The 24,240-nt window shown below is 37.4% G+C and overlaps 1 pseudogene; it reads right to left on the bottom strand.

Moving 5' to 3' along the window:
- Positions 1-23,955, bottom strand: part of LOC145715152 (EF-hand calcium-binding domain-containing protein 13-like) — a 98,902-nt pseudogene extending 74,947 nt beyond the window's left edge.
- Positions 23,956-24,240: the final 285 nt, after the last annotated feature.

Here is a 24,240-nt window from a genome sequence, read left to right as displayed (position 1 = left end):
CACAGAATAAAAAGCTTTGGTACAGCAAAGGAAACAACCAATAAAACTAAACAATAACCTACTGAATGGGATAAGATGTTTGCAAATGACATACCCAATAAAGGGTTAGTATCCAAAATATATAAAGAACCTATATAATTCAACACCAGAAAAACAAATAATCCATTTTAAATGGGCAGAAGACAGGAACAGACATTTCTTCAAAGAAGACCTACATATGGCCAACAGACACATGAAAAGGTGTTCAACATCACTCATCATCAGGGAAATGCAAATCAAAACCACAATGAGATATCACCTCACACCTATCAAAGTGGCTAAATTTAAAAACACAAGAAAAAACAAGTGTTAGCAATGATGTAGAAAAAAAAAAGGAACCCTTGTGCATTGTTGGTGGGAATGCAAACTGGTGTAGCCACTGTGGAATACAGTATGGAGATTCCTCAAAAAATGAAAACTACCATATGATCCAGTAATCGCACCTCTGGGAATTTACCCAAAGAATACATAAACATTAATTCATAGGTATATAGGCATCCCTATGTTTATTGCAGCATTACTTAAAATAGCCAAATTATGGGAGCAGTCCAAATGTCCATCGATAGATGAATGAAGATGTGGTGTGTGTGTGTGTGTGTGTGTATATATATATATACACACACACACACACACACACACACATACAATGGAATATTATTCAGCCATAAAAGGAATTAAATCTTGCCATTTGCAAAAACATGGATGGAGCTAGGGAGTATAATGCTGAGTGAAATAAGCCAGTCAGAGAAACACAAATACCATATGATTTTACTCACATGTAGAATTTATGAAACAAAACAAATGAACAAAGTGGTGGGGGGCGGGGGTGGGGAACAGGACAAACCAACAAACATACTCTTAACTATAGAGAACAAACTGGGGGTTACCAGAGGGAAAGTGGATGAGGGGATGGATGAAATAGGTGAAGGGGATGAAAAGTATACTTATCTTGATGAGCACTGTGTAATATAGGGAATTGCTGAATCACTATATTGTACACCTGAAACTAATACAACACTGTATGCTAACTAACTGGAATTAAAATAAAATAAAAACAAATAAAGTAAAATAGGTTGTATGGCTTTGGAGTAGACTTTTATCTTTCTGTCCCTCAGTTTCCCCAACGGTAAATCCAGGTAATTGGAAGAAACTCCATCTGAAGTCTTGAAATCTAAAGTTCTAAAGATTTATTGCTTTGAATTTCTTTTTTTTTTTTTTTAATTTTTTTTTTCAACGTTTTTTATTTATTTTGGGGACAGAGAGAGACAGAGCATGAACGGGGGAGGGGCAGAGAGAGAGGGAGACACAGAATCGGAAACAGGCTCCAGGCTCCGAGCCATCAGTCCAGAGCCTGACGCAGGGCTCGAACTCACAGACCGCGAGATCGTGACCTGGCTGAAGTCGGACGCTCAACCGACTGCGCCACCCAGGTGCCCCTGAATTTCTAATAACAGTATTACTTAAAAGCCTTAAAATGTTCACATCCTTTGACCTAGCAATTTCAATTTTAGTAACCTATCTTTTGCCTGATGAGATAAAGAGAAAAAACCCAGCTTATAACAGCAAAAATATTAGAAATAACATATTTATTTAGATTATTTGTTATATAGCTTATTTTTCAAAACAATTTGTTTTTGTGCTTTGATCTGTTCCACAGAATAATTCACAGCTGCCAAAAGCCAAGCTCTCCAACCAGCCTGATGGCAGGGCCCGGGCGGTGGACGGATCGGGACTGCATGGCGGCGCACCGACAGCGAAGCTTCTCGTACTCCTGCTTTTATGTAATTTGGCCTTAGCATTGGTCAGGGAAGCCCCCCTACCAATGAAAGTACCTGGGGATTTGTCGGTTGGGGAATTGCCCATGACAGGCCCCCTGGGAAAAGGACCACGGGGGAAAGAAATAAGATTCCGCAGGGAAATTATGCGGGCCTATATCCAGCCCTTGCCACCCCCTGTAAAGACTCCCCTACCTAAAGGAAGGATAGCCCCATATATTTCCCAGCCAGGGAGGGGGACAAATGGATTTGAAATCCCCACCCTGGCAACAAAGGAATGTATCTATGGATACAAATTACTCCAACCCTAGGCCCACTTGGCCCCCAGGAGGCATTCCAGATGATAACTGGACCTGGTGGGTTAAGGTACAGAATGGTTCATTAGTTCCTAGGTATACACTGTCTCCCTGGGAGCGCATAAGGCGTGGGTTCCCAGGGCCGTCTTGGCTCCCTCCTGGCACCCCGGACCAAAGCGAATAACTTTTGTTCCTTATACGCAAATGGTTCAAAGAAACAATTAAGAAGTCATGTCCCTGTAAATGTTCCACTTGAGGTGTTGAGAGATAGATGACCTTTCATGAAAATAGCAAAGCAAATGCTTTATAGACTATAAATAAACATAGATACATAATGAAAATAATATGAAGAAATTAATCAATTTCTTGTAACGTTACAAGAAAATAACCATGTTGTCCCTTAATGGGTGATTACACAAAGGAACATTTTTAGAATTAGGTAAAGCCAAGAAACATAGATGACGCACGCTACAAGGAAATTGCTAACAAACATAATGCCACGGTTGCCGCAATAAAGCGGCCAGTCTAACACACTGTTGTTGTCCGTGTCCATTTGTTATTTTCGCCGACACCGTGAATCCTTCAGGAACCCCAGGACCTGCTGGGGCTGGACCCTGGCACACAGCCATTTAAAAAGGCAGTGTTGGGGTGCCTGGGTGGCTCAGTCGGTTAAGCGTCCAACCTCGGCTCAGGTCATGATCTTGCGGTTTGTGAGTTCGAGCCCCACGCCCGGGCTCTGTGCTGACAGCTCAGAGCCTGGAGCCTGCTTCTGCTTCTGTGTCTCCCACTCTCTCTGCCCCTCCCCCACTCATGCTCTGTCTCTCTCTCAAAAATGAATAAATGTTATTAAACATTTAAAAAGGCAGTGTGGATCTGTATTTATTTACATGGAAAGTTGCCTAACATATAAAGTTAATAGAAAAAGGTAACAAAATTGTATGCATGTGAGTCAACATATATTTTTTCTAATTATGTGTTTATGCATATGTATATACCACAGTTACACACATACACGCACACACATGCTTAGAAAAATCCTAGAAAAATATATGTAAAAATACCAAAGTTCAGCTCTGGGTAGTGGGATTACACATAAGTTTTATTTTCTCCTTTCTATTCTCCTATGCTTTCAGAGAATAAAGTTATTTCCACTTTGAATAATTATTTTAATAATAAATCTCCAAAAAATTATATGTCAAGAGAATTAACATATGGATAAATAAACATGTCAGAAAAAATAGAGTTGCTTTTTAGTCTTTCTAAAAGTTAGATTTATATTTATTATTTTATTTTTATACCCTCTGAAAGTTGTGCACAGTAGACACTCAAAAAATGTTGGGGTGACTCGGATAGATAGACGAATGCACGCTATTGTAACTTGTCAATTCCTGTTAGGTTGCTAAGTAACGTTCTATTGGTGGTCCATTTGACTCCTAGTATTCTCCATCTACAAATTTTTTATAATAACCAATCCACATCTTTTATTTGAGTAGCTTGATGCTTTTAACCTCAGAGTATTACTGTGTCATTGTGGGTATTAAGTTTATTTTATTTCTGACCAATCCTTCAACTTATCTATACCATTTTTATTCTAAACTTATCTCTCCTCCTTAATAAGCTTGGAATGATCTGTAAATGTAATCAGTTCTCTATTTATTATTTACTTCTTTAAGTATTGGACACTGACAACAAAAGAACAATTACTTTTCCAGAGGTTTTAAAATAAAATTATTAGGATTTTGATTTGCATTTTTTTGACTACTGAGGATGGAAAATATTTTTATATGATTATTGGCTACATATATTTTCTTTTATGTGATATTCTTATCCATGTGTCTTACTCACTTTTCTATTCCATTGTTTGTTACTAATTTGTATGAGTTCTTTACACATTCTGAAAACTAACCACTAGTCACTTCTGTGAATTGCAAATATTTCCAAGTTCATAACTTGTCTTTTTACTTTAAAGTGTCTTTTGATAAATAAAAGTTCTTAATTTTAACATAAATATATTAATCTGGTCTTTTATACTCAAACACTTTTGCCTTAAGAAATCTTCCCTATCGTATGCAAGTAGCAAAAATTAAAAGTCTAAAAATATCAGATGTTGATGAAAGTATGTCATAATCCAATCTAGTAATCAACCAATCCAATTGTACCGGAGGCCCAATTTTTTAATATTATCGTAAATGTGCAAAAAAAGGTTTTAGAACATATTATAAAGCTTAGCTTTCCTATGATGTGTAATTAATCTGACCAACATAGAACTTACATCCATGTTTGCAAACCTTAAACTAATAATGAAAACACAAAACTTACCATCAATATCAACAGTCTTTAGTGCCTTTTGCATTTCCGAATCACTTATAAAAATCTTCAAGGTGTGATGGATCATTGGCAGATCATTCACATAAATTTTACCACTTTGAATTTTGCTAAAAATTTTACAGGCCTTCTGAAGTGCTAAATACACACGACAAAACGGTTAATTAATTCAAACGAATAATTATCGTCAACCCCGCTACACTCTCTCCCAATGAAAAAAACAACAATGATCAGTAAAGGAAGAAAGAGGAGCAAGTCTTTGTGTTCTAATTCTTTGCTTTAAAATCAATCTCATGATTTCTTTAGGTATGTCTAGAGTTAATGACCTCCAAGTCTACAAGTTTCCTAAACAACTCTCAGAAACTGAGAAAAGTCATGCAAAGCTCACATAGCAAAGGCAGTCACCATTTTCCCTGGGAATGTTTAAATCCTTCTTCCATGCTCCCATATCACTTGGTACATATCTCAGACAAAGCTATTGGTATTGTGATTGCTTGCATGTCAATATCCCTCACTCAACTATCAGGCTCTAGGGGGCAAGATTTTTCATTCTTCAAGTGCCAGTGTCTACTTCAGAACAGATCCTCAAAAAATGTCTGTTGAATTAAACTGAATTTAGTTCAGTGGGTACTACCCTTAGTTTTCAGAAAAAGAGGTGCTAGATGACAGTGCTAAATACCAGAGAAAGACTAACATATTGATAACAATGTGTTTTTTTTAATGTTTACTTATTCTTGAGAGAGAGAGAGAAACAGAGTGCAAGCTGGGGAGGGGCAGAGAGAGAGCGGGAGACACAGAGTCTGAAGCAGGCTCCAGGCTCTGAGCTGTCAGAACAACCTATGTGAGGCTCGAACCCATGAACTGCAAAATCATGACCAGGGCCGAAGTTGGACGCTTAACCGACTGAGCCACCCAGGCGCCCCACGATGGCTTTAATAACAGGAGTTTTAGTAGAGTATTAGGGGTGGAAACCAGGTTTCAGTGAAATAGGAAGTAAATAAATAATTAAGGAAACCAACTCTTTCAAGAAGCTTCTTTGAAAAACATAGAGTATAATATTGACACAGTCCCTGAGGAAGCATAAGAAAATTCAATGAAAGAAAATTAAGAGTGAAGGGATTAGTGACATGAAAGGGACTCTTCTCCAATGAGAAAATAGGGAAGGCTATGGATGTTGTTTACAATCCTAACAGTTCTCCTCATGAGGAAAACTTTTTTTCCTTTTTTTCTGTATCTATATGAGATGATGGATATTAATTAAACTTACTGTGGTAATCATCTCACAACATATGTAAGTCAAGTCATTATGCTATACACCTTAAACTTACACAGTGCTACATCTTAATTATATCCCAATAAAACTGGAGGATAAAAGATGTCTGGGGCACATGGGTGAGTCAGTTGATTAAGCATCCAACTGCAGCTCAGGTCATAATCTCGTGGTTCGTGAGTTCAAGCCCCACATTGGGCTGTGTGCTGACAGCTCAGAGCCTGGAGCCTGCTTACGATTCTGTGTCTCCCTCTCTCTCTGCCCCTCCCCTGCTCACGTTCTGTCTGTCTGTCTCTCTCTCTCAAACATAAATAAACATTAAAAATTAAAAAAAAAAAGAAAAGATGCCTAACATAGGGGCACCTGGCTGGCTCAGTTAGAACACGCAACTTCTGATCTCAGGGTTGTGAGTTTAAGGCCCACGTTGAGCACAGAGATTACTTATGAAAAAAAAAAATAAAAAGATGCCTAATATGATGATCAGAAAGGAAAAATATGCTAAATGACTCCATAAATATAAAGGAGAGGCCCAAGATACGGGAGAGTTCAGTGTCAAGAAGTGAAGGGGGAAAAAAAAAGAAGTGAAGGGTACTATGTACCAAGAACTAAGTCCTAGTAAAATCAGTGACTCTAGTGCTTACTAATATATTCATTGGATGTAATATTCACACTTTTTTCCCAAAATATTTTAACTAAAATAAGCACATATGTTACATTTTGCCTATCAATATAACAGAAGATATTTCTAAAAAAAGACATTTATGAATCCTTATTTTACCTAGTTTGCTTATGCTTACTCACAGACTACAGCATTTGTCACATCATGTAATATTAGTTGATATCATATGCCATTAGGAGTAAAGAAAGCGACACTAATCACTGAAACAATTTCTAAAATGTACACAATCAGGTAATTTATTCAAGAAGTTCTAGAATCTATTATTACCGCTTAATTCTTGTGAGTGTAAGTGTCCTTGAGGTACTTCATTATATGATGTCTTGCAGACGCTAGAAACCATTTCCCTTTTCCTGTCAAAGAAACAGCCACATTAGAAAGCAGCACAAAAACGAAACAAAACACCACACACACAAAATATTTATGCCATTTTTCCATTAAAATATTAGCAAGCCTATCAACAGTTTGAGATTCTCCAGTCTCTTACTCCATAAAAACCTTTGTTAAAAGACCATCCAAGTGATAGTGAATTATATACTCTTCATCCCAGAATTCCCACCTTGCTTCTTTTAGACATCTCTCTATGGAGCAGAATTTACCCTGGTCAGTAAGCAGTGCCCATGATTCACTATCCTTTGGCTGTCGTCCAATTTTTGCTACTCTTAATTCAAGTCACAGCAAATTTTATAGAAAGTTATTATAGAAAGGAAAAACAAGAGTATCTTTAAATAGCAAAGAATCCCAGATTCCACAACCTGTCAGTAAAAATTTTTTGAAAAGATGATTTATCTAATCACCTAACATGTAAATAACTCAAATCATAGAATGTTAGTGTTAGAAGAAATCTCAAGGGTCCGTCTAGTACAAGATTCTTGTACAGATGTGGAGACTGAGGCCCAGAGATATAAAGTGAATTGTACAAGAGCCTAAGCTAGCAAGTGAGGTCAATAAGGACCCAACGTTAAGTTTTTGAATTCCACATACAGTGATCTTAGCTCTACGCCACCCTCCCTAGAGCATAGTCTTAGTTTGCACAAACTATTTTGCATACTTTATGTGGAAATGATAGATGATTCTGAAAAGAAAAACCCAAATCTTAATGCAACATTTAAGGGGAAAAAAAAAAAACAACAACAATGATTTAAATACCGAATAATTGAGGAAGATGTACAAAGGGGTGATAAAGTCTTGTGAACACTGTACTGATTCGGAAACTTGAGTGAAGACCTTTCTTTCTTAGTCATCTTCTCCTTCAACAGCTTCACTGAGGAAGAGGCAATCTAGAGCCAAATGCAGGAATGTTGGTGCCTGAGATCACACTGGTAAACCAGCATTACTGGAAAATAAACCTCTTAAAAAGATAGCTAATCATATCTGGGTTCCTCACTGATGTAAAATTGCTTTTTGTAATGGAATTAGAGTTTACATACACTAAAATTTTAAATAAACTATAGAATTTTTTTTGCAGAGTCATGTTTTTCTAAGTATGCAACTAAACCACCTTATTAATGTCGTGTCAATTTACAATAGTGGATTTCACAAAGCAGGGCAAATCTATGGTATAGTGAAGAGAAGACCACCAGATTCTAGGCTACATATATGGGCTTTGACTAGATGAGCAAAATAATGTGGAGAATCAACACAGTTATTCAAATAACACAGGTACTTATGCTTTAAATCATCCTCATGACTGAGAAAATTATCCACTTAACATGTATATGCATAAGCATGATTCAAAAGTGGCAAGTAGCTGGGTAGACAGAAAAGCATCACTTTAGAAAATGAGGACTGTAATAATAGGTGTCTTCAATTTTACGTGGAGCCTAGAACCTTGTTTACATGGAGTCTAGGCCCCTTTTGAAGCACAGAAGTATGCAGAGTAAAATCTGTCTTTGTCTCAGCTCCAGGCTGGAAAAAAAAGAGAGAGAGAGAGAAGAAAGAGTACTCCTCTGGATTAGTTATAGTGATAGATCTACCCACACAAGTACAGAACTCAAATCTACACTAAATATGTGGGGTAGGAGAATAGAAACCAAAAAAGTCATTTAAAGTTGTCCCATGTTCATCACATCTCTGAAGTGCAGTGCAGAAGAGAATTCAAATTCTCTTGGAGGAGAATACTCTAGATCCAGACTCACGTGAGATTCCCACAGATTTAGATCAACAATATATGAGAAAATAAACAAAAAGTACAAAGCACCCAAGGACATAAGTTAATGAGTAAGAAGCAGACAAAGCAATAAACAGAAGATTTAGATCCACCAGGGACTTTATATTATATTTATCAGGTATCAGTCTTGAAACAACTAAAGAACATGACCAAAAAACACGACATAAGGCAGATTATAAGAAGAACCAAATGGGGGTTCCAGGGTGGCTCAGTCGGTTGAGCGTCTGACTTCGGCTCGGGTCATGATCTGGCGGTTTGTGAGTTCAAGCCCCGCGTCAGGCTCTGTGCGCAAAGCTCAAAGCCTGGAGCCTGCTTCAGATTCTGTGTCTCCCTCTCTCTCTGCCTCTCCCCTGCTCATGCTCTGTCTCTCTCTGTCTCTCAAAAATAAATAAATGTTAAAAAAAAAATTCTTTTTAAAAAGAAGAACCAGGGGCGCCTGGGTGGCTCAGTTGGTTGAACGTCCGACTTCGGCTCAGGTCATGATCTCGCGGTCCATGAGTTCCAGCCCCGCATCGGGCCCTGTGCTGACTGACAGCTCAGAGCCTGGAGCCTGTTTCAGATTCTGTGTCTCCCTCTCTCTCTGACCCTCCCCCGTTCATGCTCTGTCTCGCTCTGTCTCAAAAATAAATAAACGTTAAAAAAAATTTTTTTTTAATTAAAAAAAAAGAAGAACCAAATAAAGTTTCTAGAGGTAAAAAATATAAGCACTGAAATTAAATTCTCAATAGACAATTTAAACTAGAGATTATATTCAGCTGGAGAAAGATAAACGAGAAAGCAGATGGGAGAAATTACCCAGATGAGATAGACAGTATATCTAAGTACATCATATAGTGAATGAAGCAGGCTGAATGGTGGCCCCAAAAAGATAGCTCCATGTCCTAATCCTTGGAACCTGTATATGTGACTTTATTTGGATAAAAGGTCTGTGGAGAGGGAACAAAGTTAAGGATCTCAAGATGAGATATACAATGAAGTGTTTATAAAAATGGAAGGAGACTTGAGATATAAACACAGGGGAGAAGACCATATATAGAGCAAGATGGGGGCCAAGATTAAAGTTATGCTGCCACAGCCAAGGAATGCTCAGGGTCACTGTTACAACAGCAGAAGTGTTAACAGAGAGTATAGTAATAAAAATAAAGATCTAATGGAGAAGGAAGGGGAAAATGTCATATTCTTCTGAATGGGTTCCTTGTTACATTTTTTGTAAAAAAAAAAAAAAAAAAAAAAAGAAGAAGGAGGAGGAGGAGGAGGAAGAAAAAGAGGAGGAACAGGGGAAGGAAGAGAAAGAAGAAGAAATATTTAAGATTGTGACATTTCAGGGGTACCTAGGTGGCTCAGTAGGTTAAGTGTCTGCACAAATTTCAGTTAAGGTCATGATCTCATGGTCATGAGATCAAGTCCACGTCAGGCTCCAGGCTGGGTGTGGAGCCTGCTTAGGATTCTCTCTCTCCCTTTTCCTCTGCCCCTCTGCCCCTTTCCCCTGCTCACACTCTCTCTCTCTTCTCAAAAAAAAAAATGATTTTGATTGATGTGACATTTCAATACTTGGACTAAAATGTGATGGAATGTTTGAAAGCTAAAAACAATGCTCAAAAGTAAAACATTTTCAGATCATATGTACCTCAGTTCTTTCAGTATGCAACTGTACTTGTAAACTTTTCTTTCTTCTGAACTTTTTCTCTCCTGAAAAATCAGAGGATTTCTCTTCTCCACAGAGGAATATTGATGTTTCATACCTAAATTGCACAGAAAATTGGAATAATTCCTGAGTTGCTTTTTTTCTTACTTTTTCTTTTTTTCATCTTTTACCTATAGAAAATTTCAAGCATATACAAAAGTAGACAGACTAATGTGATGATTGGGGCGACTGGGTGGGTCAGTCGGTTAAGTGACTTTGGTTCAGATCATGATCTCATGGTTCATGGGTTGGAGCCCCGCATTGGGCTCTGTGCTGACAGTCCAGGGTCTGGAGCCTGCTTCAGATTCTGTGTCTCCCTCTCTCTCTGTCCCTCCCCCACTCATGCTCTGTCTCTGTCTCTCAAAAATAAATAGACGTGAAAAAGAATAATGTGACAATCTTCCCATGTACCCATCACCCAGCTTCAATAATAGGCAATCCTATTTCAGCTATATCCCTACTCCAGTTTCTTATTATTTTGAAGCAAATTCCAACATCATATTATTTCATGAGTGAAAATTTTAATATTAATTTCTACAAGGTGCTTTTTCTTTTATTTTTGAAAAAAAAAATTTAATGTTTATTTGTGAGAGAGGCAGCGCACAAGCAGAGGAAGGGCAGAGAGAGAGAGAGAGAGAGAGAGAGAGAAAGAGAGACAGAATCCGAAGCAGGCCCCAGGCTCCCAACGCAGGGCTCGAACTCACAAACTGCGAGATCATGACCTGAGCAGAAGTCAGACGCTTAATAAGCCACCCAGGTGCCCCAAGGTGTTTTTTCTTTTAAAAAACCACATTTAAAACACAATTATGACACCCTAAAAGTTAACAATAATTTCTTAGTATCATCAAACATGGTCAGTGTTCAAATTTCCAATTGTTTCATAAATGTCAAAATTTATTAACACTCTGCATAAGGATTCAGTAAGGTCACCATTACAGTTTGTTGATTGATGTGTCTTTTAGATCTCTTTTTTTATCTATAGGCTCTTTTTCCAAGTCTTTTATCATCCTCATTATCACTATTGCCAGGCAATTTGTACTATAGATTTTCCAGTCTGGATTTTGCTAATTATATCACCATGGTTGTAGAATTTTAAAGACTTGATCAGATTAACTTCAACAGATTAAGTGTTGAACCACTAAACTGTACACCTAAAACTAGTACTATACTATATGTTAACTGGAATTCAAATTAAAACTTAAAAAAGATAGCCAGGTGATTTTAACGTGTAGATAAATTTGATAGTCACTATGCAAACCACAGGCTTGTTCCTATTCAGAACTCCCATCAATTGGTCTATAACTCAGTATTTTATAAGAAATACCTTATTCTTCCTTATAAAGGAACTAAAAGCAAAACTAAAAGCTCTTTAGCAGAAGTGGCTCCTTTTTAGAGTAACCTGCTATACAAGGGCTACTTAAGTAATACAAAGGACAATGATAGGATTGAATCTATAACATCTTCAGATGAATTTGGCCCCAAGCAAAATTGTGATGTAGAGGTAATTTTTATCATGCACCTACCTCAACTGCCCTTCCTTAGCAGGTACCTTGCCCTTTTGACTCTCTATCCCTTTAAATCTAATCCCATGAATTCCTGCCCTGAGAGTGCCATTACCTTGCTCTTAGCCCCCCTGAATCTGCCCTATTATTAGTCTCCTCTGCAGTCCTCCACTCACAAAGGGAATGACTTTAACTCTTTTGATTACGACCCAGAGTATAAAATACATTTCTATTGAGATGTAGTACACATATACAAAGAGAGAGAACTGAAGTAATTTCACAAAATAATACTTATTATGTGAAAAACACTCTAGTGTCTTCAATATTATTCAAATTTCTTTTTAAACAAAATACCAGTTAGTGACCTCCTAAGTTGATTTTATAACACACAAGTGAGTCATAATCTAGAATCTACTGCTACTTTATATCACCCATCCTCTCCCCATATATCTCCATTGAGATCTTCATATTTCTGGAATAATTATGATTTCCACATTACTACATGATTTTTCAAATCCTTTATTATTTTTCTAAAGTATAAGTGTGTTTATGTTATGAGCTGCCTCAAACATTTTACAGAATTGGGATGACTTACTATAAATAATGAATAAGTGAAAACATTTGTTCTGTATCCTATTCTCCTAGGGCATTGTGTCTCCCAGGTAACCTAGTTTATACAGTGCTAATGAAAGAATGTAAAGGAACACTTCCACCATCTCCCATTCCTTCCTAGGTGACAAGTTTTATTGCGATGTTCTAGAAATAATTATTTTGCCTTTTGTCACTGAACATAAAGGAATAGTGGGATTCTCCATGAGATTATCACCAGATTTGTCAGCAGGAACCTTGCAGGCCAGAAGGCAGTGGTATGGTATATTTAAAATCCTGGGGGCAAAAAAAACCAAAAACAAAAACTTGCCAACCAAGAGTACTCTACCCCCCAAAGCTGTCCTACAGAACCGAAAGACAGATAGTTTCCCAGACGACAAAAAAAAAAAAAAAAAAGGCTAAAGGAGTTCATCACACTAGATAGACTGACCTTATAAGAAATGTTAAAGTGGGGGTGCCGAGGTGGCTCAGTCGGTTGAACGTCCACCTTCAGCTCAGGTCACGATCGCATAGCTCGTGAGTTCGAGCCCCATGTCAGGTTCTGTGCTCAAAGCTCAGAGCCTGGAGCCTGCTTCAGATTCTGTGTCTCCCTCTCTCTCTGCCCTTCCCTTGCTCACACTGTCTCTCTCTCTCTCTCAAAAATAATAAATAAACATTAAAAAAGAAAAAAGAAATGTTAAAGGGAGTTCTTCAAGCTAAAATGAAAGGATGCTAATTAGTAACATGAAAACAAATGAAAGTGTAAATCTCACTGGTAGAGGTAAACATATAGTTAAATTCAGAATACTGAAATCTTGTAATGGTGGAAGGTAAATCACATATAACTCTCACATAAAGGTTAAAAGATAAATGTATTAAAAACAACAATAATCTGTTAATGGATACACAAATATAAAAAGATGTAAGTGGTGACATCAAAAACAAAATGAGAGTGAGGTGTTAAAATGCTGAACTTTTGTATACATTTGAAGTTAAGTTGTTACCAGTTTAAAATAGGCTTATAAGATGTTTTAAATTTTTTTTTTTTAACGTTTATTTATTTTTGAGACAGAGAGAGACAGAGCATGAATGTGAGTGTCAGAGAGAGGGAGACACAGAATCTGAAACAGGCTCCAGGCTCTGAGCTGTCAGCACAGAGCCCGACGCGGGGCTCAAACTCACGGACCGCGAGATCATGACCTGAGCCGAAGTCGGACGCTTAACCGACTGAGCCACCCAGGCGCCCCAATGTTTTATATAAGCCTTATGGTAACCACAAAGCAGAAACCTACAGTAAATATACAAAAGATAAAAAGAAAGGAATCAAAGTATATCACTAGAAGGGCACCTGGCTGGCTCAGTCAGTGGAACATGTGATTCTTGATCTCGAGGTTGTAAGTTTGAGCCCCACATTGGTTGTAAAGATTACTTAAAAGTTAAAAAATATAATTTTAAGTATATCACTAGAGAAAATCATCAAATCACAAAGGGAGAGAGTAAGAGGAAGAAAGGAACAAAGAAAACAAGCAACCAAGCCAGAAAACAAGCAACAAAATGGCAACAGTAAGTCCATACCTATCAATAATCACCTTCAATGTAAATGGACTAAATTCTCCAATCAAAAGACAGAGTGGCTGAATAGATTAAAAGAAAAAAAAAAAAAGACCCAAATATCTGCTGCCTCCTAGAGACTCCCTGTAGCTTTAAGGACACTTATAGACTGAAAGTGAAGGGATGGAAAAAGATATTCCATGAAAATGGAAACCAAAAGAGGGCAAATCTAGCTATAGTCATATTAGACAAAATAAATTTCAATAAATATTTTTTGTTTTTTGCTTTTTTAATTTTTTTAATGTTTGTTTATTTTTGAGAGAAAGAGACACACAGAGAGTGAGCGGGGGAGGGGCAGAGACAGAGGGAGACACTGAATCCAAAGCAGGCTCCAGGCTCTGAGCTGTCAGCACAGAGAGCAACACGGGGCTCAAACCCATGAACCATGGGATCATGGCCTGAGCGAACGTCAGTCACTTAACCAACTGAGCCACCCAGGCACCCCTCAATACGTGTTTTTTTTTTAATGTTTATTTTTGAGAGAGAGAGACAGAGCATGATTGAGGGAGGGGCAGAGAGAGAGAGGGAGACACAGAATCTGAATCTGAGCTGTCAGCACAGAACCCCATGTGGAGCTCCAATTCACGAACCGTGAGAGCATGAACTGAGCTGAAGTTGGACGCTTAACTGACTGAGCCACCCAGGTGCTCCCATCAATGGATGTTGTTTTTTTTTTAATGTTTATTTATTTTTGAGAGAGACAGAGACAGAATGCAAGTGGGTTAGGGGCAGAAAGACAGGGAGACACAGAACCCGAAGCAGACTCCAGGCTCTGAGCTGTCAGTACAGAGCCTGATGTGGGGCTCAAACCCACGAGCTGTGAGATCATGACCTGAGCCAAAGTCGGACGCTCAACCGACTGAGCCACTCATGTGTCCCTCAATGTATGTTTTTAAGCCAAAAATTACAACAAGAGACAAACAAGAATCATTACATAATGATAAAGGGGTGAATTAATCAAGAGGATATAGCAATTGCAGTGTTTATGTATCCAATATTAGAGCATCTAAACATACAAAACAAATACTAACAGATCTGAAGGGAGAAATAGACAGCAATGCAGCAATAGTAAGGGACACTTAAATACCCCCACTTTCAACAGTAGATAGACTAACTAGAGAAAAATGAAGGAGAACATTGAACTTCAACTATACTGGAAACCAAATGGACCTAACAGACATATAGAGAGCATTCTATCCAACAGCAGCAGCATATACATTCTCCTCAAGCACACATGCAACATTCTCCAGGATAGATAATTTGTTAGGCCACCAAACAAGTCTTTAAAATCTTAAGAAGACTGAAATCATATCAAACATCTTCTGTGACCACAAAGGTATAAAACAAGAAATCAATTACAAGAAAAAAAATGAAAAAAATGACATATGTAGCGATTAAACAATATGTTCCTGAACAACCAATTGGTCAAAGAGAAAATCAAAAGGGAAATAAAAAATACCTGGAGACAAAGTAAATGAAAACACAGTATACCAAAACTTATTGGATGCAGCAAAAGCTGTTCTAAGAAAAATGTTTATAGAGATAAACACCTACATAAAGAAAAAAGAGGGGCACCTGGGTGGCTCAGTTGGTTGAGAGTCCGATCGGCTCAGGTCATGATCTCACATGACAGCTGATAGCACAGAGCCTGGAGCCTGCTTTGGATTCTGTGTCTCCCTCTCTCTCTGCCCCTCCCCCACTCACACTCTGTCTCTGTGTCTCAAAAATGGATAAACGTTAAAAAATAAAACTTAAAAAAAAGAAAAAAGAAAGATCTCGAATAAACAACTTAATTTTATACCTCAAGGAACTGGAAGGGAAAAAGGAACTAAGCCCAAAGTTAATAGAAGGAAGGAAATAACAAAGCTCAGAAATATAGACTAAAAAGACAATAGAAAAGATAAAAGAAGCTAAGAGTTTGTCTTTTGAAAAAATAATCAAAATTGACAAATCTTACTAGACTAAGAAAAAAAGAAAAGTCTCAAATAAAATCAGAAATAAAGAGGAGACATTCAACTGATAACAGAAATACTAAAGCTCATAAGAAATTACTATGAACAATTATATGCCAACAAATTAGATAACCTAAAAGAAATTTATAAATTTCTAGAAACATACAAGACTGAATCATGAAGACATAGAAAATGTGAACAGACCAATTATTAGTAAGGAGATTGAATCAGTAATCAAAGACCTCCCAACAAAGTCCAAGATGGCTTCACTGGTGATTTCTACTAAACATTTAAGAATTAACACCAATCCTTCTCAAACTCTTCCCAAAAACTGAAGAGGAGGGAACACTTCCAAACTTGTTTTATGAGGCCAACACTACGGGTAACAAAACCAGACAAGGACACTACAAGAAAAGAAATCTGCCGTCCAATATCCCTGATAAACATAGATGCAAAAATTCTCAACGCAATATTTCAATAGTACATTATATTAGTACAATATTATTACAATACAATATTAATACTAATTAGTACAATACAATACTAATATTGTACAGTATTAGTACAATATGCTAATATTTCAATTGTACATTAAGAGGATCATAGACCATGATCTAGTGGGATTTACTTCTGGAATTCAAGGATGGTTCAACATAGGCAAAAAGGTAAATGTGATACCCCACAATATAGGGAAAAACCCATTCTTCTTCTGTGTTTCTCCTTTACTCCTCCATGACTACCACACTCACAACACTTCTGACACCAGATGTGTGAGGTATTCTTCCCCACCACCAAGCAATTCTCTGCCACACCAACTGGGTGTGGCACCAACTGGGTCCTACAATTTACCTCAATTCTAACACTATCTACCTGGATATACTGTCAGATTCCACAGGTTAAGGGATCAGTCCCACAAGACTGCTCCCACCCCACTTGTGCCAATCACAACTCCAGATTGTGACCTGTGCTTCGGACTCATCACCTATAAATGAGAGGCTCCCAAAAGACCCTCCTTGGATTTGATTAATTTGCTAGAAGAGCTCACAGAACTTAGAAAAATAGTTACATATGTTTACCAGTTTATTTTTTAAAATATGATAAAAGATACAGGTGAATAGCCAGATGAAGGGATACATAGGGCAATGTCTGGCAGGATCTTAGCACAGGAGCTTCTGTCCCCAAGGATTTGGGAGGACATCAGCCTCCTGGTATGTGGATGTGTTTACCAACCTGGAAGATCTCTGAATAGGCCTATACTATTGAGATTTTTATGGAGGCTTATTCATGTAGGTAGGATCAATTATTAATTCCATTTCCAGTCCCCTTCCCCTCTCTGGAGAACTTCTAGGTTGGTGAACACATCCACAGACTAGGAGGGTGACACATCCCAACCCCATGGGGACAGAAGCTCCTGTGCTTGGGACCCTCCCAAACCTCACCCAATGAATATCTTCATGTGACTATTCTTCTGTATACTCAGTCATGTCCTTTAATAAACTGCTGAACATAAATGTGTCCCTGAGTTCTGTGAGATGCTCTAGCAATTAATTAAACCTGAGTAGGGGTCATGGGGACCTCTGATTTGTACCCAAGTCAAACAGATTACAAAATCAATAGACAAAAATCAGTTGTATTTCTATACACTAACAAGAAACTATCAGAAAGATAAATTAAGAAAACAATCCCATTTACAATAGCATCAAAAAACAAAATACTTAGAAACAGATTTAACCAAGGAGGTGAAAGATGAGTACACTGAAAACCATAAAACATTAATGAAAAACACTGAAGAAGACACAAATAAATGGCAGGATGTTTTGTGTTTGTGGACTGGAAGAATTAATATTTTTAAAATGTCTTATACTACCCAAAGTGATTTATATATTAAATGCAATTCCTGTCCAAATTCCACTGGCATTTTTTGCACAGAAGTAGAATAAATAATCCTAAAATTTGTATAGAATCACAAGAGACCTCAAAGAGCTAAAGCAATTTTGAAAAGGAAATAGTAACACTTGTAGAACATAGTAAGCTCTTCGACATTGGACAATAATGTTTTGGATTTGACACAAAAAGCAAAGGCAACAAAAGCAAAATTAACAAGCGGGACTACATCAAACTAAAAAGTTTCTGGACAGCAAAGGAAACCATCAGCAAAATGAAAAGGGAATCTATAGAATGGGAGAAAATATTTGCAAACCATATATCTGATGAGTCAATATTCAAATATACAAGGAATTCATACAACTCAATAACATAAATAATCCAATTTTAAAAGGACTTGAATAGACATTTTTCCAAAAAAAGACATACAAATGGCCGACAGGTATATGAAATGGCTCACAATCGCTCATCATCAGGGAAATGCAAATCAAAACCATAATGACGTATCATCTCATACCTGCTAGAATAGCTGTTTTCAAGGAGGCAAGAAACGAGTATTGGCAAGAATGTGGAGGAAAGGAAACACTTGTGCACTGCTGGTGGGAATGTAAATTGGTGCAGCCACTATGGAAAACAATGTGGAGTTTCCTCAAAAAATTAAAAATATAACTACAATATGATCCTGCAATTCCATTTCTGGCTATATATCTGAAGGCAATGAAAACACTCTCAAAGAGATATCTGCACTCCTATATTCATCACAGCATTATTCACAACAGCCAAGGTATGGAAACAATATAAATGTCAATCAACAGATAAATGGCTAAAGATGTGTCATCACACACACACACACACACACACACACACACACACACACACACAGGAATACTACCCAGCCATGCAACATGGATGGACCTTGAGGGCATCATGTGAAGTAAAACAGGTCAGACATAGAAAGGCAAATACTGGACGATCTTATATATATGTGGACTCTAAAAAAGCCAAATTCATAGAAACAGAGAGTAGAAGGGTGGTTTCCAGGGATGGAGGTGGGGGAAATAAGAAAAGAGAGAGGCTGGTAAAAGGGTAGAAACTTTCAGTTAAAAGATAAATAAGGTCTGTGGGCCTAATGTATAACATGGCTATAGTTGATAACACTATATTGCACAATGGAAATTTGCTAAGAGAGTAGAACCTAAGTGTTCTCACCAACATAGTAAGTAAATAAGGTAAACATGTGAAATGAGTAAAAGGTGGTAATCATTTCACAATGTAAACATATATTAAATCTTCACATTGTAGACTTAAATACATTATTTTGTCAAAAAAGACAAACTTGCAGGCATATGGATAATTGCTCTGCTGTAACTAGAAGCCCATGGTGGCTTATAGGCTTCCACATAGCTGTGAGAGAAATGAGAAAAAAAATGAAAAGAATGGCTACCTAGGAGTTAAAACTATACCAAAAGAAAGGCCACAAATATGCATGATCCTCCACACTTAGTACCTTATGAGAACACAGGAGCTACATTTTTGGTTCTCTCAAGCTTGCAGCAGTATAATTCCATTAAGTGAGTTCAGAGTTTAACTTACCTTTTTTTGTGCTCTAGCCTCAAACCCCTAATTTCATGTGAAATTGTCTTCTGTGTCATTTGAGAAAACTTGATGTCTTTCTTGTTGTCAATATGTCTCGATGGCAAGTTGGTTGCAAGAGAATTACAGCCTTCATCTGATAAATCGCTATTTTCTTCTGCCTGGGGAGTAACCAAGAGCCACAGTCAACCATGTTCTCTTTGCACAGGTAAGTTCAGTATGACCTTCTGGGTCAAATAATTCATTGTAGATAAATATTTTCTCTAAAGTGATGCTACCAGACAGAATTTTGTTGAAAAGGATTTAATTATCAGTGCATTAGTTCACATTAGGTACATGTTCTAAATGTCACCAACTATCCTTAGTGCATTATGTAGCTATAAAATGCCCAGCATTCGTGAACATAGCTAACGGTTGTGGAATCTAGTTCTTAAGGCATCTTTAAACTTACTTCATTAAATTAAAAACTCTTCTCCATGAACATAAGGGAAGGGAAGTGAAAATAATATAAAAACAGGGAGGGGGACGAAACATAAGAGACTCTTAAATATGGAGAACAAACAGAGGGTTACTGGAGGGGTTGTGGGAGGGGAGATGGGTTAAATGGGTAAGGGGCATTAAGGAGTCTCCTCCTGAAATCACTATTGCACTATATGCTAACTAACTTGGATGCAAATTAAAAATATATAAAGTAAAATTTAAAAAAATAATTAAAAAGAAATAAAAACTCTTCTCTACATCCACTATCAAGAGGATGAGAAGACAAGCCACAGACTGAGAGTAAATACTTAGAAAAGACATATCTGATAATGGGCTTTACTCAAAGTACTGTTATTCTGTATATTCAAAAATATATACAAAGAACTCTTAACAATAAGAAAAAGCACAACCCAACTTAAAAATGGGCAAAAGATCTTAACAAAGAAGACGTGCAGATGGCAAACAAGCAAATGAAAAGATCATTTGCTCAACATCATGTCAATAGGAAAGTGCAAATTAAAACATCAAGATACCACTACACATCTGTTAAAATGGCCAAATCCAAAATACTGACAAAACCAAATGCTGGCAAGGATGTGGAGCAAGAGGAACTCTTATTCATTGCTGGTGGGAATGCAAAATGGTACAACCACTTTGAAAGACAGTACTAAACATACTTATACCATATTTTGCAGCAATTACACCTTACTGGTATTTACCAAAGGAGTAGAAAACATATACCCACACAAAAACCTGCACACAGACGTTTAAAACAGCTTTATTCAGAATTGCCAGAACTTGGGGAAAAAAACAGTGCCCTTCAGCAGATGAATGGCAGTAGACTCAGTACATGAACTGTGGTACATCTAGAAAATGGAATACTATCTGGCACTAAAAAGAAAGGAACTATCAAGCCATGAAAAGACATGGAGGAAACTTAAATACATATTGCTAAGTAAAATAAGCCCATCTGCAAAGGCTACATACTATATGATTCCAACTATATGACATTCTGAATAGGTTAAACTATGAAGACTACAGAGACCAGCGGTAGTCAGTGGAGGAGGGAGAAAATGAATAAGCAGAGCACAGAAGATACGTAGGGCAGTGAAACTATTCTATATACTATAATAATGGCTACATGTCACTATACATTTGTCCAAACTCACAGAGTGCACAATACTGAATCAACCCCAATGTAAAGTATGGACTTTGGGTGATAAAGATATGTCCGTGTAGGTTTATTGATTGTAACAAATGTACCACGGTGGTGTAGGATGTTGATAGCGGAGGAGGCTGCACATGTATAGAGGCAGGGAGTATATGGGAACTCCCCACTCAACTTTGCTGTGAATCTAAAACTGCTCTAAAAAATAAAAGTCTATCGAGAAAAAAAATAAAGCAGCTATATTTCTTCTAAACAGACACCTCCCCCTCCAAAAAAGAACTAGGGCCTACGAGCAATGAACATGTTTAGAAAAAGAGGAATGAAGTGAGAAATATACTCTTTTGAAATGCGGCTGTTTGCAGGTCATCTGGGTAGCTCAGTGGGTTAAGCATCCAGCTCTTGGTTTCAGCTTAGGACATGATCTCACAGTTCATGAGTTCGAGCCCTGCATCGGGCTCTTTGCTGACAGTGCAGAGCCTGCTTGGGATTCTCTCTCTCCTTCTCTCTCTCCGCCCCTCCACTGTTCATCCTCACTTTCTCTCTCTCTCTCTCTCTCAAAAATAAAGAAACTTAAAAAAAAAAAAAAAAAACATGGCTGCTTGCTTAAAACAACTGGACTGCATCTAGCTGATCAAAGGTATATTAGTTTTTAACCCCTGAACAAATTACAAAGGCCATGTATAAAGCAGATCACTAAGGGAGTTTAGAGAATCTCTATTTCTACACAAAATGTAAATTAAGGGAACTATTTCAGTGACTTTTAGGGTCTGCATACATTCATCTTACAACAGAGGCACACCTTTAACAACCTGCTTCAAAAAGGCAATCTGATTTGCTGCCCTAATATTTATTAGGAATGATGAAAAGTTTCCTAGAGATGTTGAGAAAAATGACTCAAAACAGAAACCAGGAAAATAAAAGGAGGAAGATCTAAAAAGACAGAGAGGCACAAAAACCTGTTATCAAAGACCAGATGAACAGAAGCAGTCAAATAGTGAACAGAAACTTTGATGATACAGAAAAGGAAGAAAATAATCTCTGAAATTCTGTGGTTAAAGGTGAACTGTCTGTGAAGTATAAACTACACAGTCTAAGGAAGACAAACTGGTATGATATATTAATGCTGTTAATTATTTTAACTTTTAAGAATCAGCTCTTCCAAATCAGCTCATGAGGATACAATCAACTAAGTATTAGGTATAAAAAAGTGGAACAGGTTAATAGACATATCACACTTCTTGGTACTTAGCAAGAAGCCTTGAAATTTTTTTTTTTTTTTTTTTTTTTGCAGGGGTGGGGGGGCGCCTGAGTGGCTCGGTTGGTTAAACATCTGACTTTTGTTTTTAATTTTTTTAATGTTTATTTATTTTTGAGAGAAAAAGAGACACAGATGAGTGGGAGAGAGGCAGAGAGAGAGGAAGACACAGAATCCAAAGCAGGCTCCAGGCTCTGAGCTGTCAGCACATAGCCCGTCGTGGGGCTTGAACCCAAGAACCATGAGATCATGATCTGAACCAAAGATGGATGCTTAACCGACTGAGCTGCCCAGGTGCCCCTAACTTTTGATTTCAGCTCAGGTCATGATCTCACAGTTTGTGAGATCCAGCCTCACACCACGCTGTCTGCTGACAGCACAGAGCCTGCTTGGGATCCTCTCTCTACTTCTCTCTGCCCCTCTCCCACTCATGTTCTCTCTAGTGCACATGTGCTCTCTCTCAAAATAAATCAATAAACGTTAAAAAAATTTTTTTTTAATTTCTTTCGGATTACAGTATAGGTACATGTCATATGGTAGCACCAGATCCATTGAAAGCGTATATTTAAAAGGTTAAGACTCTCAGTTGACAATGTTGAATTTTTCCTGAGCCTTGTGCTCCTGGAAAACAGTGAAGATTAAAGGAATCCCTTCACCCTTTTGTGTTCTGAAAAATGGCTTGCTGCAAGGAATCACCCTTTTCCCCCATAAGCTTTAGATAAAACTCACAGATGCCACCCTTGTTTACCTATGTCAAGGCCAAATATCTTCAAAATTCCTTTTCTTTGCTCTACGAAATGATTTGCTAAACTGTTTTAACCCCACTGATTAATTAGAACAAAAGGATTATTAGCCAAAATGTGGTTAAGCTTTCCTCCTTCCTCCAGGCCCCTAAAATATTCTCTGATCTGTTTATCTCATCATGCCACTCTTTCATCCCACTTCCCCCAATCCAGTTCCTAGCCTTGTTGACTCCTCTCCATGAAAGAAAAGCCATTTTTGCCTAGCCCTTGAGCTCCTTGAAGATCTTATGGTCACAGCCTTCCCTCTCCTATTTCAATAAATAGTCCCTTTCCTCCCTTGGAATAATCCTTTCGAATAAAGTCTCTCCTTACTAAGTCCGGGTTTGTTTTTTGTTTGACACAATACTGGCCAATGGATAAGAACATCTCCTGAATCACAGGGGAGAAGGCTAGAGACACTTGGTATCTTTTAGATTACCTTCTGGTTAGACTCCCACATCATTAATTATGTTACCTACAACCATTTATGTAGGTTTAAATCCTTTATTCTCCTAAAAAATTATCCCAGTCCCCTACCCCGCAAAATACTCTCAACATACACCACAGACCTCTTGATATTGCTGGGATGAAAGTTCATTATATGCCCACTAAAAGAACTCAAAACTCACCTTAGTTATTAAAAGATCCTATAATTATATTGCTCTATGAATCTGCTTACTGATTATGGGTGTGAGATAAATATAAACTAATTTTTTAATGTAAACTATTTTTAAAGAAGAAGAAGAAGAAGCAGCAGCAGCAGCAGCAGCCTTTAGAAACTATTTTTGAAAAAAATACCTGGCAGAATAAAGGTACTTTACTTTCCATTTTTCAGTTTAGAGATAAATTCGGCCCTTGAGGACTCAAAGGTCTTGATGAACAAGTATGAATGAGCACAAAAGGATTTCCTGCCAAAAAAAAAAAAAAGATAAGAAAAAAATCATATGCCTGCTTAAGAGACTTAATTACATTTACCTACCTGGTTATCCCTGTAATGTAACACAGTATAATACCAAATAGATATTCCCCAAGCCATATATGTGTACAAAAACTAGAAAAAGCAGTTAGTAGATTGTAATTCGCAGGAGATCACACTGTACCTTAATTTTACCTTTTGTGGTATAAGAAGTAGAGAAATCCAAAACAAATGACATAAAAGGCAGAGAAATCCAGTTATATTTATTTATTCA

This window comes from Panthera onca (genome assembly GCF_046562875.1).
Source record: "Panthera onca isolate mPanOnc1 chromosome E1 unlocalized genomic scaffold, mPanOnc1 haplotype 2 h2.Chr16_ul_4, whole genome shotgun sequence".
Taxonomy (NCBI): Eukaryota; Metazoa; Chordata; class Mammalia; order Carnivora; family Felidae; genus Panthera; species Panthera onca.
The sequence above is the reverse complement of the archived record's forward strand: the minus strand, read 5'-3'. Positions and strand labels throughout refer to the sequence as shown.